Genomic DNA, 12605 nt, shown 5'->3' with positions numbered 1-12605 from the left:
TTAAAGATGGGTCCTGATGTCTCTCTGCTTGGCATTAAGGAGATGGATTGAGGGTAAGTCCCTGCATTAGACTACTGTCCTGTCCAGGGGGCACATCAAGCTGCTAAATGCTTCAGAAACAAGAGCTAGCCTCCTGCCCTATGTGCCCGGACAAAGGGCTTAATAATTTCTACTGCACCTGCATATAGGGCCAGCTGGTGGACGAGACTGTCACCTACAGAACACTAGAGGGCAGTGACAATCCTACTGACTATAACAAAGACTAGATAGATGTGCATCATGTATGTAACTTTCTCACTCATTTACCAAAATAATCTGAAATACAACCAAAACTAACAGCAAATGCATACAACAAATTTGTATAGTCACAAGCTTGATGTAGTCATTGTGTGCTATGAATATGCGACCAAATACTCAACTTTTTACTACTTTAATACACATTTTATCATTTCAAATCCAAAGTGCTGGAAGAGAGAGCCACTGTCACTGTCCCAATACTTCTGGAGCTCACTGTATATCCGCTTCAGGTCAAATTTAGGGCCAGCAATATGCAATTGCAATTCACTTGAACAATTACTTGAAGGTATTTCTACAAGTTTAGGAAAGACGAGAGGTTTTAATATACATTTACCTGAACTTGAGGACATAAGGTCAAGTAATATTATTTGCAGACAGCACACAAACTGAGGATTGGGTGTCCTCCAGACCACTATCCATCTAGCCAACCATTTTCCTGAGATATTGATTTCTCTGCCTGCACCCTACACTCTGGTCTGATGTGAAAACAAGTTAAAGTCAGGACGTGCAGGACACAGAGTTTCCTGTTCAACTGGTGTTTTTCCCCGCTTCGAGGGAATAGGTTTGGGCAAACTACACTCTTAGAAAAAAAGGGTTCCAAAGGGGTTCTTCAGCTGTCCGGGTAAGAAAACCCTTTTTGGTTCCATGTAGAACCCTCTGTGGAAAGGGTTCTACATGGATCCGAAAAGGGTTCTACCTGGAACCAAAAAGGTTTTTACCTGGAACCAAAACTAGTTCTTCAAAGGGTTCTCCTATGGGGACAGCCGAAGAACCCTTTTAGGTTCTAGATAGCACCTAGTGGGGTGTAAAATCTCAAATCTCTACAACATTTATTGTTCATGATTCCTTGCTGACTGAGTGACTCTTAGAGTTCATCCCAAATGGCACCCTATTCCCTATAAAGTGCACTATGGGTCCTGGTCAAAAGTAGTGCACTACAGGGATAGGATGCCATTTGGAGGACACTACAGACTTGGCTGCGGCTTTATTTATTCAGGAAACTTTTGTTGATTTCTATGTTTGAGAAGCGAGCAGGAGACAATACAGTAACAATACAGCAACAAAGCAGTGTATCAATGTTCCTACTGTAACTCTGGGTCCAGTGGAGTAGACTGAACCAAGATGAGTTTTTGTTTTGTTTTGTTTGACAAACACTGAGTTTGTAGTGTTTCACCGCTTTGATCTATGCTCCAATCTGAAGAACCGATTTAAATCTGCAATATTCCATTTTGTTGGACTCGAGCGATACTTTTCCAGGCTAGACAGAGAAGTATCGCTCAAGTCCAACAAAATGGAATAATATAACGTGGCATACATTTTTTGTTTAATTGTTACTTGATTAAATTAATAATGTAACAACTAACCCATTAGGAATTTGGGGCACCATGGGAAAAGTTGTTTAATGAGTTACTGTCTCCCGACTTCAACTCTAAGAATATACAGATACAGTGGGGCAAAAAGGTATTTAGTCAGCCACCAATTGTGCAAGTTCTCCCACTTAAAAAGATGAGGTCTGTAATTTTCATTATAGGTACACTTCAACTATGACAGACAAAATGAGAAAATAAATCCAGAAAATCCCATTGTAGGATTTTTAATGAATTTATTTGCAAATTATGGTGGAAAGTAAGTATTTGGTCACCTACAAACCAGCAAGATTTCTGTCTCTCACAGACCTGTAACTTATTCTTTAAGAGGCTCCCCTGTCCTCCACTCGTTACCTGTATTAATGGCACCTATTTGAATTTGTTATCAGTATAAAAGAAACCTGTCCACAACCTCAAACAGTCACACTCCAAAATCCACTATGGCCAAGACCAAAGAGCTATCAAAGGACACCAGAAACAAAATTGTAGACCTGCACCAGGCTGGGAAGACTGAATCTGCAATAGGTAAGCAGCTTGGTTTGAATAAATCAACTGTGGGAGCAATTACTAGGAAATGGAAGACATACAAGACCACTGATAATCTCCCTCGATCTGGGACTCCACGCAAGATGTCACCCCGTGGGGTCAAAAATCCCAGAACCACACGGGGGGACCTAGTGAATGACCTGCAGACAGCTGGGACCAAAGTAACAAAGCCTACCATCAGTAACACACTACGCCGCCAGGGACTCAAATCCTGCATTGCCAGACGTGTCCCCCGCTTAAGCCAGTACATGTCCAGGCCCGTCTGAAGTTTGCTAGAGAGCATTTGGATGATACAGAAGAAGATTGGGAGAATGTCATATGGTCAGATGAAACCAAAATATAACTTTTTGGTAAAAACTCAACTCGTCGTGTTTGGAGGGCAAAGAATGCTGAGTTGCATCCAAAGAACACCATACCTACTGTGAAGCATGGGGGTGGAAACATCATGCTTTGGGGCTGTTTTTCTGCAAAGGGACCAGGACGACTGATCCGTGTAAAGGAAAGAATGAATGGGGCCATGTATCGTGAGATTGAGTGAAAACCTCCTTCCATCAGCAAGAGCATTGAAGATGAAACGTGGCTGGTTCTTTCAGCATGACAATGATCCTAAACACACCGCCCGGGCAACGAAGGAGTGGCTTCGTAAGAAGCATTTCAAGGTCCTGGAGTGGCCTAACCAGTCTCCAGATCTCAACCCCATAGAAAATCTTTGGAGGGAGTTGAAAGTCTGTGTTGCCCAGCAACAGCCCCAAAACATCACTGCTCTAGAGGAGATCTGCATGGAGGAATGGGCCAAAATACCAGAAACAGTGTGTGAAAACCTAAAAAAGCTAACGTTTAAGTTCCTTGCTCAGAACATGAGAACATATGAAAGTTGGTGGTTCCTTTTAACATAAGAATTCAATATTCCAAGGTAAGAGTTTAGGTTGTAGTTAATATAGTATTTATAGGACGATTTCTCTCTATACCATTTGTATTTCATATACCTTTGACTATTGTATGTTCTTATAGGCACTTTATTGCCAGTGTAACAGTATAGCTTCCGTCCCTCTCCTCGCCCCTACCTGGGCTCGAACCAGGAACACAGACAACAGCCACCCTCGAAGCAGCATTACCCATGCAGAGCAAGGGGAACAACTACTCCAAGTCTCAGAGCGAGTGACGTTTGAAACGCTATTAGCGCGCACCCCGCTAACTAGCTAGCCATTTCACATCGGTTACACCAGCCTAATCTCAGGAGTTGATAGGCTTGAAATCATAAACAGCTCAATGATTGACGCACAGTGAAGAGCTGCTGGCAAAACGCACGAAAGTGCTGTTTGAATGAATGCTTACGAACCTGCTGCTGCCTACCACCGCTCAGTCAGACTGCTCTATCAAATATTAAATCATAGACTTAATTATAACATAATAACACACAGAAATACGAGCCTTTGGTCATTAATATGGTTGAATCCGGAAACTATCATTTAGAAAACAAAACTATTTTTTCAGTGAAATATGGAATCATTTGGTATTTTATCTAACGGGTGGCATCCCTAAGTCTAGATATTCCTGTTACATTGTACAACCTTCAATGTTATGTCATAATTACGTAACATTCTGGCAAATTAGTTCGCAATGAGCCAGGCGGCCCAAACTGTTGCATATACCCTGACTCTGCGTGCAGTGAATGCAAGAGAAGTGACAATTTCATCTGGTTAATATTGCCTGCTAACTTGGATTTCTTTTATCTAAATATGCAGGTTTAAAAATATATACTTCTGTGTATTGATTTTAAGAAAAGGCATGGGTGTTTATGGTTAGGTACAGTTGTGCAACAATTGTGCTTTTTTCGCAAATATGCTTTTGTTAAATCATCCCCCTGCATTGCATCGATTATATGCAACACAGGACACGATAGATAAACTAGTAATATCAACCATGTGTAGTTAACTAGTGATTGATTTTTATAAGGTAAGTTTAATGCTAGCTAGCAACTTACATTGGCTTCTTACTGCATTCGCGTAACAGCCAGGCTCCTCGTGGAGTGCAATGAGAGGCAGGTGGTTAGAGCGTTAGACTAGTTAACTGTAAGGCTGCAAGATTGAATCCCGGAGCTGACAAGGTAAAAACCTGTCGTTCTGCCCCTGAACAAGGCAGTTATCCCACCGTTCCTAGGCCGTCATTGAAAATAAGAATGTGTTCTTAACTGACTTGCCTAGTTAAATAAAGATTAAATAAAAGGTGTTAAAAAGAAACAAATATTGGCCAAATTAGTGTCCAAAAATACAGATTTCCGACTGTTATGAAAACGTGAATCGGCCCCAATTAAATCGGCCATTCCGATTTAAAATCGGTCAACCTCTAATAGAAAACTCTAAAGTTTCCAAAACTGTTAAAATAATGTCTGTGAGTATAACAGAACTGATACGGCAGGCGAAAACGTGAGGAAAATCCATCCAGGAAGTGCTTTTATTTTGAAATGCCTGTTTTTCCATTGAAAAGCCTATCCATCATACAAAGACTTAGGACCCAGTTCACGATCTCTATGGCTTCCTCTACATGTGGCCAGTCTTTAGGCATTGTTTCAGGCTTTAACTCTGAAAAATTAGGGATAAACAGCACTTTCAATGAGAGGACAGTGGAAATTTCCAGACATGAGTCCAGCGCGTGTCACTCCTTGTCACTAGAGACTCAAAGCCTCAAGAGGGTAGAACACATTTCAAACTTTGCTTGTTAGGGGGAGGTAGTTATAGAAACAATGGAATGTTTAGTCGACTTCCTCAATGGCTGGTCCAGATGATCCAACACCTCACCTTTCTTGTTTCTCCTTTTCTATTGACGAAGCTTTTGTCCGGTTGAAATATTGATTATTTATGACAAAAACAACCTGAGGATTAATTTTAAACATCGTTTGACATGTTTCTACGAACTTTTATGGTACTTTTTTGATTTTTCGTCTGTCTGTTGTGACCGCGCTTTGTTCCAATGGATTGCTGAACAAAACACATCAACAAAAAACTGAGTTTTTTGGACATAAAGTGGGACATTATCGAACAAAACGAACATTTATTGTGTAACATGGAGTCTTCGGAGTGCAAACATATGAAGATCAAAGGTAAGTTATACATTATCGCTATTTCTGACTTGTGTTACTCGTCTACTTGGCTGGTTACTGTTTGTAATGATTTGTCTGCTGGGCGCTGTTCTCAGATAATCACATGGTTTGCTTTCGCCATACAGTCTTTTTTAAATCTGACACCGTGGATAGATTAACAAGAAGTTCATCTTTAAACTGATGTGTAACACTTGTATGTTTCATACATTTTTATAATGAGTATTTCTGTTTTTGAATTTGGCGCTCTGAAATTTCACTGGATGTTGGCCAGGTGGGACGGGGGGGCGTCCCACACCCCCTAGAGAGGTTAACTTGTTATGGCTGCAATCCCAATACCGGGATCGATATGACAACTACCAGTGAAAATAGAGGGAGCCAAATTCAAACCACAGAAATCTCATAATTACAATTCCTAAAACATACATGTGTTTTATATAATTTTAAAGGTAATCTGGTTGTTAATCTCACGAAAGTGTCCGATTTCAAATAGGCTTTTCAGCGAAAGCACTACAAACGATTATGTTAGGTCTCCACCAAACCACAATAAGCACAGCCATTTTCCAGCGAAATATAGCATTCACAAAAAGCATAAATAAAGATAAAATGAATCACTAACCTTGAATTATCTTCATCAGATGACACTCATAGGACTTGATGTTACACAATACATGCATGTTTTGTTTGATAAAGTTCATATTTATATAAAAAAATCTTGAGTTTACATTGGCTTATTAGATTCACTTGTTCCAAAAACATCAAGTGATTTTGCATAGCCACATCGTTTCAACAGAAATACTCATCATAAATGTAGATGATAATACAAGTTATAAACATGGAATTATAGATATACCTCTCCTTAATGCAAACGCTGTGTCAGATTTCAAAAAAAGTTTGCGTAAAAAGCAACACATGCAATAATCTGAGACGCCGCTCAGAACAGAAGGCAAATTCGCCGCCATGTTGGAGTCAACAGAAACCAGAAAATACGTAAATGTTTCCTTACCTTTGATGAACTTCATCAGAATGCAGTCCTAGGAATCCCAGGTCCACAATAAATGCTTGATTTGTTCGAAAATGTCCGTTATTTATGTCCAATTAGCTACTTTGGTTAGCGCGTTTGGTAAACAATTCCAAAATCACAAAGCGCGTCCACTATAACGTGATGAAATGTCCAAAAGTTCCGTAACGGTCAGTAGAAACATGTCAAACGATGTACTGAATCAATCTTTAGAATGTTGTTTACATATATCTTAAATAACGTTCCAACCGGAAAATTAGAATGACTTCAGATGAGCGATGGAACGCAGGTCCTTCATCTGTGAACGCGCATAGTGAATGCATGGTCAACTCGTGGCAGTGGTGACTATTTCCTGTGTCATTCGACCCCCCTTCACATGAGAGTCATCAGACAAAGTTCAAGACTGTTGACATCTAGTGGAAGGCATAGGAAGTGAAAACTCATCCATATCTCGCTGTAATTTCTTTCAATGAGAGCTTGGTTGAAATTCTGCCACCCCCAGAAAAACAAAAAACAGGAAGTGGAATTTCTCAGGTTTTTGCCTGCCAGATGAGTTCTGTTATACTCACAGACATAATTCAAAAGTTTTGGAAACTTTAGAGTGTTTTCTATCCAATACTAATAATAATATGCATATATTAGCAACTGAGACTGAGGAGCTGGCCGTTTACAATGGGCACGTTTTCATCCAAGCTACTCAATACTGCCCCTGCAGCCATAAAAAGTTAAGCTAAAAAGTGTACAACACCCATTGAATATGGCTGGTATCAGTAAATATCGGCAAAAAAGCATAATGACATTGTTACCAGCAGAGCTGGTTAGGCTGTTTTCATGTTATCCAGAGGTAAACAAATCATTGGCCAAAGCGTCAAGTGTGCGTTCTGAACGCTCCAAGAGCGAAACCCAGATGGGGGGAGGGGCTAAAGCTTAAGACGGTGTGAACGATGCTGAATGGGTGTAGACAAAGAGCTTTTAACTAGATACCAAAACATTCAAAGGCCAGTTTCTCAAAAGTGAGTTTACAAGTTGATAAACTTTCAAAGCAGAATTACTCTCCCATTGTTCCTCAAAAATGCAGTGTATGATATAACATTTTGTAGCTCGGAGTCTCTACTTTTATCCAATGTAAATAACATGTAAAGTGTAGCTATATAAGACCAAATCCAGGTGGCAAGTCACTTCTTTTTTTTCTTTTTTTTTCCATTTTGTGATGGTCGGATTCACGTTTATTGTTGAAGGAATGAGCGTTACACCGAGGCCTGTACTCTGGAGCGGGATCGATTTGGAGGTGGAGGGTCCATCATGGTCTGGGGCGGTGTGTCACAGCATCATCGGACTGAGCTTGTTGTCATTGCAGGCAATCTCAATGCTGTGCGTTACAGGGAAGACATCCTCCTCCCTCATGTGGTACCCTTCCTGCAGGCTCATCCTGACATGACCCTCCAGCATGACAATGCCACCAGCAGCCATACGCTTGTTCTGTGTGTGATTTCCTGCAAGACAGGAATGTCAGTGTTCTGCCATGGCCAGCGAAGAGCCCGGATCTCAATCCCATTGAGCACATCTGGGACCTGTTGGACCAGAAGGTGAGGGCTAGGGCCATTCCCCCCAGAAATGTCCGGGAACTTGCAGGTGCCTTGGTGGAGAGTGGGGTAACATCTCACAGCAAGAACTGGCAAATCTGGTGCAGTCCATGAGGAGGAGATGCACTGCAGTACTTCATGCAGCTGTTGGCCACACCAGATACTGACTGTTACTTTTGACCCCTTCTTTTTTCAGGGACACACTATTCCATTTCTGTTAGTGACATGTCTGTGGAACTTGTTCAGTTTGTGTCTCAGTTGCTGAATCTTGTTATGTTCATACAAATATTTACACTTGAAGTTTGCTGAAAATGTTAAATAAAGGTTAAAACATTTTAAATGACGCTCCTGACAAACAGTTATTGTGCTGACGTTGCTTCCTGAGGCCGTTTGGAGTTGGTAGTGAGCGTTTCAACCCAGGACAGACGATTTCGCACTTGGCTAGCCCGTTCTGTGAGCTTGTGTGGCCTTCCACTTCGGAGCTGAGCTGTTGTTGCTCCTTGACGTTTCCACTTCACAATAACAGCACTTACAGCTCTAACAAACAAATGTTTAAAAATGTAATTAAAACAAAGCAAACAGTGACCAACAGATAAGGCAGGACTTGGAAATCCTAAAGGGAAAACAAAGGGAACATTCAGGCTAATGTCAGCCAACCGATGATGGGTGACAGCAGGGATTCCCAACCACTAGGCTGTGGACCGGCCTGCCTTTGTTTTATAGTTTATAGCTTGGCTAATGCACAGATCTGTGATACAGGTCGGATAACCATTCTTTCCTATGCAATATTCAAAACACAAACAATCAAGATGGATTTAGGGCCTGTCTAATAACACATGTAAAACCGTGAGCCCTTGGTCTGTATGGGTCGATCTGTAACGTAGTCAGTAATGTCCAAACAGGTATTTTCCATGAATAGCCCTGCATGGTTATTAGCTGTATCGTAGGTTTAGTATGAATGGGTCTGACATGGGTTAAACCCACTTCAAATATACTGGGTAAAACAATAGTTTTTAGTGTCAAGGGGTATAAGTATTTGCATGGGGCGAGGCTCCCAGCACCATTTCTGATCAATTCATTGTTGCAGCACTTCTGAAATATGAACTGAAGCTAACTTAAAAAAGGTTATACCTAAAAGCTAGCACTTTGCAGTGTAAATTTTACAGACTAGTCACATAAACAATATGAAAAGAGCCAACAGAGGCTGGTGCTTTGGTCGAGTCAGATATTTAATTCTCCCCAAAATAATTTTATCGTTGTTTCTACTGGAATCAAAAATGATGAATCAAGCAATACTTACCATCTATGGCAGGTATATAATAATCTACAGCAACCAGTTGGTTCCTGTACCTCTTACTTAAGGGTAATGGGATCATCCTCTGCTGATGAGGCCATCTTCTTGCTTTGTTTGTAAGTCCTTTTAGTGACATTCTATGGATGAACAAAGTACACAGTTTCAGAGTAAAGCAAAATAGTGTTGAAAAATGTGTCATGCACTCCAAAAGGAATTCATTATAAAATGTGTGAGATATACAAACATAGTTTTCAGAACCACTAAGGGTCTAGTGAGCTCTCACATAAAAACTAATTTTTTATTCATTCTAACTATGGTTATTACAAGTGCAACACTGCATAATAATTTGAAGGTCAATTATATTAATACATCAGGTATTACTGTATGAATGCATACATAAGTACAGATATATTATCACATAGGAACTATTACTGTATGTCTACATTGTATATTTTGTTGTATTCAGATATTGCTGTGGAAATTTCACTTCTTAATTAACAGTGCATCATTGTTAACTTCTAATGAGCTAGCTAGAGCATACCTAACAAGCTAAAGCAGCTGTCTAGTTAACAGTAACTACCTGCAAATGGTTGGGTGAGCTAACCTTAGCTAGCACCACACTGACAGTAGACTAGCCTAGCTAGTGTTGTAATAACATATTAAAACATGTAATGACGCATTCACGGACTGTTGTTAAACACACTGATAACCCATGAATATACACTGCTCCAAACCCTTTGGGATGGGCTACAAAGACAAAGAACTCTGTCAAGAACCAATGGGATACTGACAACAGGCTGGAGAGGACTGTCTATCACCTACGAACAACCAACCAGGAGCCAGGACTACTAGAATCTACCTACGTCATTTCAATGTATAAATGTACTGCCCAAATATGTGGGACGCCCTCTTTTTCCGAAAACTCCCTAAGGGTTGGACGATAAGAGCCGTGCTGCACGTTTGCCAGATATTACTATGCTAGATTAAAGTGCCTCAAATATACCGTATCCGCCTTGTCCAGAGTCTCATCTTGGTCTTGTTTCTCCTATAACTAATTCATTGACAAATTGGTAGCTAGAGGATGGTAGAAATCCATGAATTCGGTCCATAGATTTGATGAGAGAAAAGACAAGTTGACGACAGATTCTAGAAGGACGGGCGACCTGTCTACAGGAGCCATCGGGGATTCAACTCGCCTCAGGAAACTGACCAAAGAGCTCGACATTATAAAGGTACGCAGAACCGGTTTAATCGAATTCTGCATATTATAGTATAATCAATATCCAAATTATGGTCAGAAGTACTGAGTGCGTGAGTATGAATTGCCGTTAAAATTTATGAAAATTGTTCCGATAACCAAAGGCATTTGCATAATGATATCTGTGTAAATATATTGTTCAAATCTGATTCAAATAGTCCTGCAACAGTAATAAAATTACTGGGTGTCGTGGTGAGGAATTGGAGGACAGAATGTGATATGATGTGATATATTGTTTAAAATTTAATCCAAATAGGCTGGCAGTAGTTGATATATAAATCAACTAGGTGTTACGGTGAAGGATTTGATAACAGAATTTGATGGAATGTGATGCACTGTTTTAATCGGGTCCAAATAGGCTGGCAATTTTCGATTTGGCAATCGTTTAGGTGTTACGGTGAGGGATTCGATAACTCAGTGAAATGAAATATGAATGAGATGATGAAATGTTTTGTTAATTGATCGAGACGTATATTTAAGACTGTAACTAGTGGAGTAGCATCCCACTAGGAGCAACAGTTAACAAGCTAAATAATTGGACTAGGAGTGAAGGAATTAAACCTGATCTCTCCAGATTAATGTCACTGATTCACCGTTCCGTGAGACCGAGGGATACTGACCACCGGCTCTAAATTTGACCGCCGAGTCAAAAGTTTGGGCGGGGCTGTGCGGCCGCCGTGCCGTGTAACGAATTGATTTCTGTTCTCTTTGTGCTGTTGGGGTTGCCTAGAATTAATTTGACAAATATTATAGAAGGCATTTGAATGCATTGACATTGACCCAAAAGTAGGCGTTTGGGACACTAACATTTCGCCAGGCAGTAGAAATGTGTGAACCTGTAAAATTACTCCAGTAAAATACCCTAGACGCATAATTATCTCGCGAATATCCCTTTGCGATATTATAGTACAGCAATTCTACAAAACTCTGTGTGCACGAGGGTGAGACACGAGAGATAAGTCTGTGTGGGCACCAGGGATACATCGCTGGTTTCGACCAAGTGACGGGCTAAGTGCACATAGTTGCGGAGGGCCATAGTGCAATGTGCAACATTTAGTTGTTTTTAATTGTTTTACATAATTTTTTATTGGACCCAGACATAGTGAATCGTCAATATGGCCTCAATTACCGTTCCCAAACTCAAATTCAATGAATATTTAGATCAGAGAATACAGGAAAGGGCAGGAGGAAAACAGGAATATAAAACAATAAAGAAGATATGGGGGGAAATTAGGCTAAGAGAGTGAGGCAGAAAATAATAGCAGCCATTTTTTTTTCAAGAAAAAAGGAACGAAGGAGAGAGAGAGAGAGCGGAGGCGGAGCTGAGAATAGGGACATGGGCAATAGAGGTGAAAAAAAAGGACATGCCCACAAAAGAAACCTGATATGATGGGGGTGCTTGCTGGGGCCTCAGATGACGTCAGAGAAGGCACAAACAACAACCACAACACACCACCACCCACCGTGACCACCCCATCGGCCCCGCTCCCTCTATACCCGCCACTGCCACAGGAAGAGAAGACTGAAATCCATTCGCATACCTCCCACACAACCCATTTAAAAACCCACACCACACCAGCAGCCATACAGGCCCCGGTCTTCATGGTGAAGGGAGGACAGCTAAAAGGGAACATGACTGTGGGGATTCAAGAAGGCCACCTCGTCTGTGAAGAAAGGCCCGATTGCTCAAGCCCCACAGCACTACAAGGCCCAGGTGGGTCCCTGCTGAACTACCCACAAGGAAGGGAAGGTGGATCTCAACCGGGCCTCCTAAAGAGAGAAGGCCACGATCTTATTCAGTTCTCCTCTACTCCAAACACAGACAATTAGCTGAAATCATAGGCTTGACACAAGCACTGAAAGGAGCAGGAAGGGGCCTACCAACTTCCCCTACGCCCAGCAGTTGATCCACGCTTCGTTGAGTACCAGCCTGGGAAGACCGCCTTGATGGGACAGATGCCCAGCCTACATGGAGGAGCCTCTACATGGATACACTAACTGCAATGAAAATACTACTACCCAAAGCCACGAACACAGGATGAGGAGGAGGAGGAGGAAGAGGACCCCCTCCTCTACAATACAACCACCCAGGGCCCAGCCACATGCAGCAGCAACAGCAAGATTACAACCAACCACAGTTTC

This window comes from Oncorhynchus clarkii, chromosome 6, assembly GCF_045791955.1.
Source record: "Oncorhynchus clarkii lewisi isolate Uvic-CL-2024 chromosome 6, UVic_Ocla_1.0, whole genome shotgun sequence".
Taxonomy (NCBI): Eukaryota; Metazoa; Chordata; class Actinopteri; order Salmoniformes; family Salmonidae; genus Oncorhynchus; species Oncorhynchus clarkii.
Note: the sequence above shows the minus strand (reverse complement) of the source record.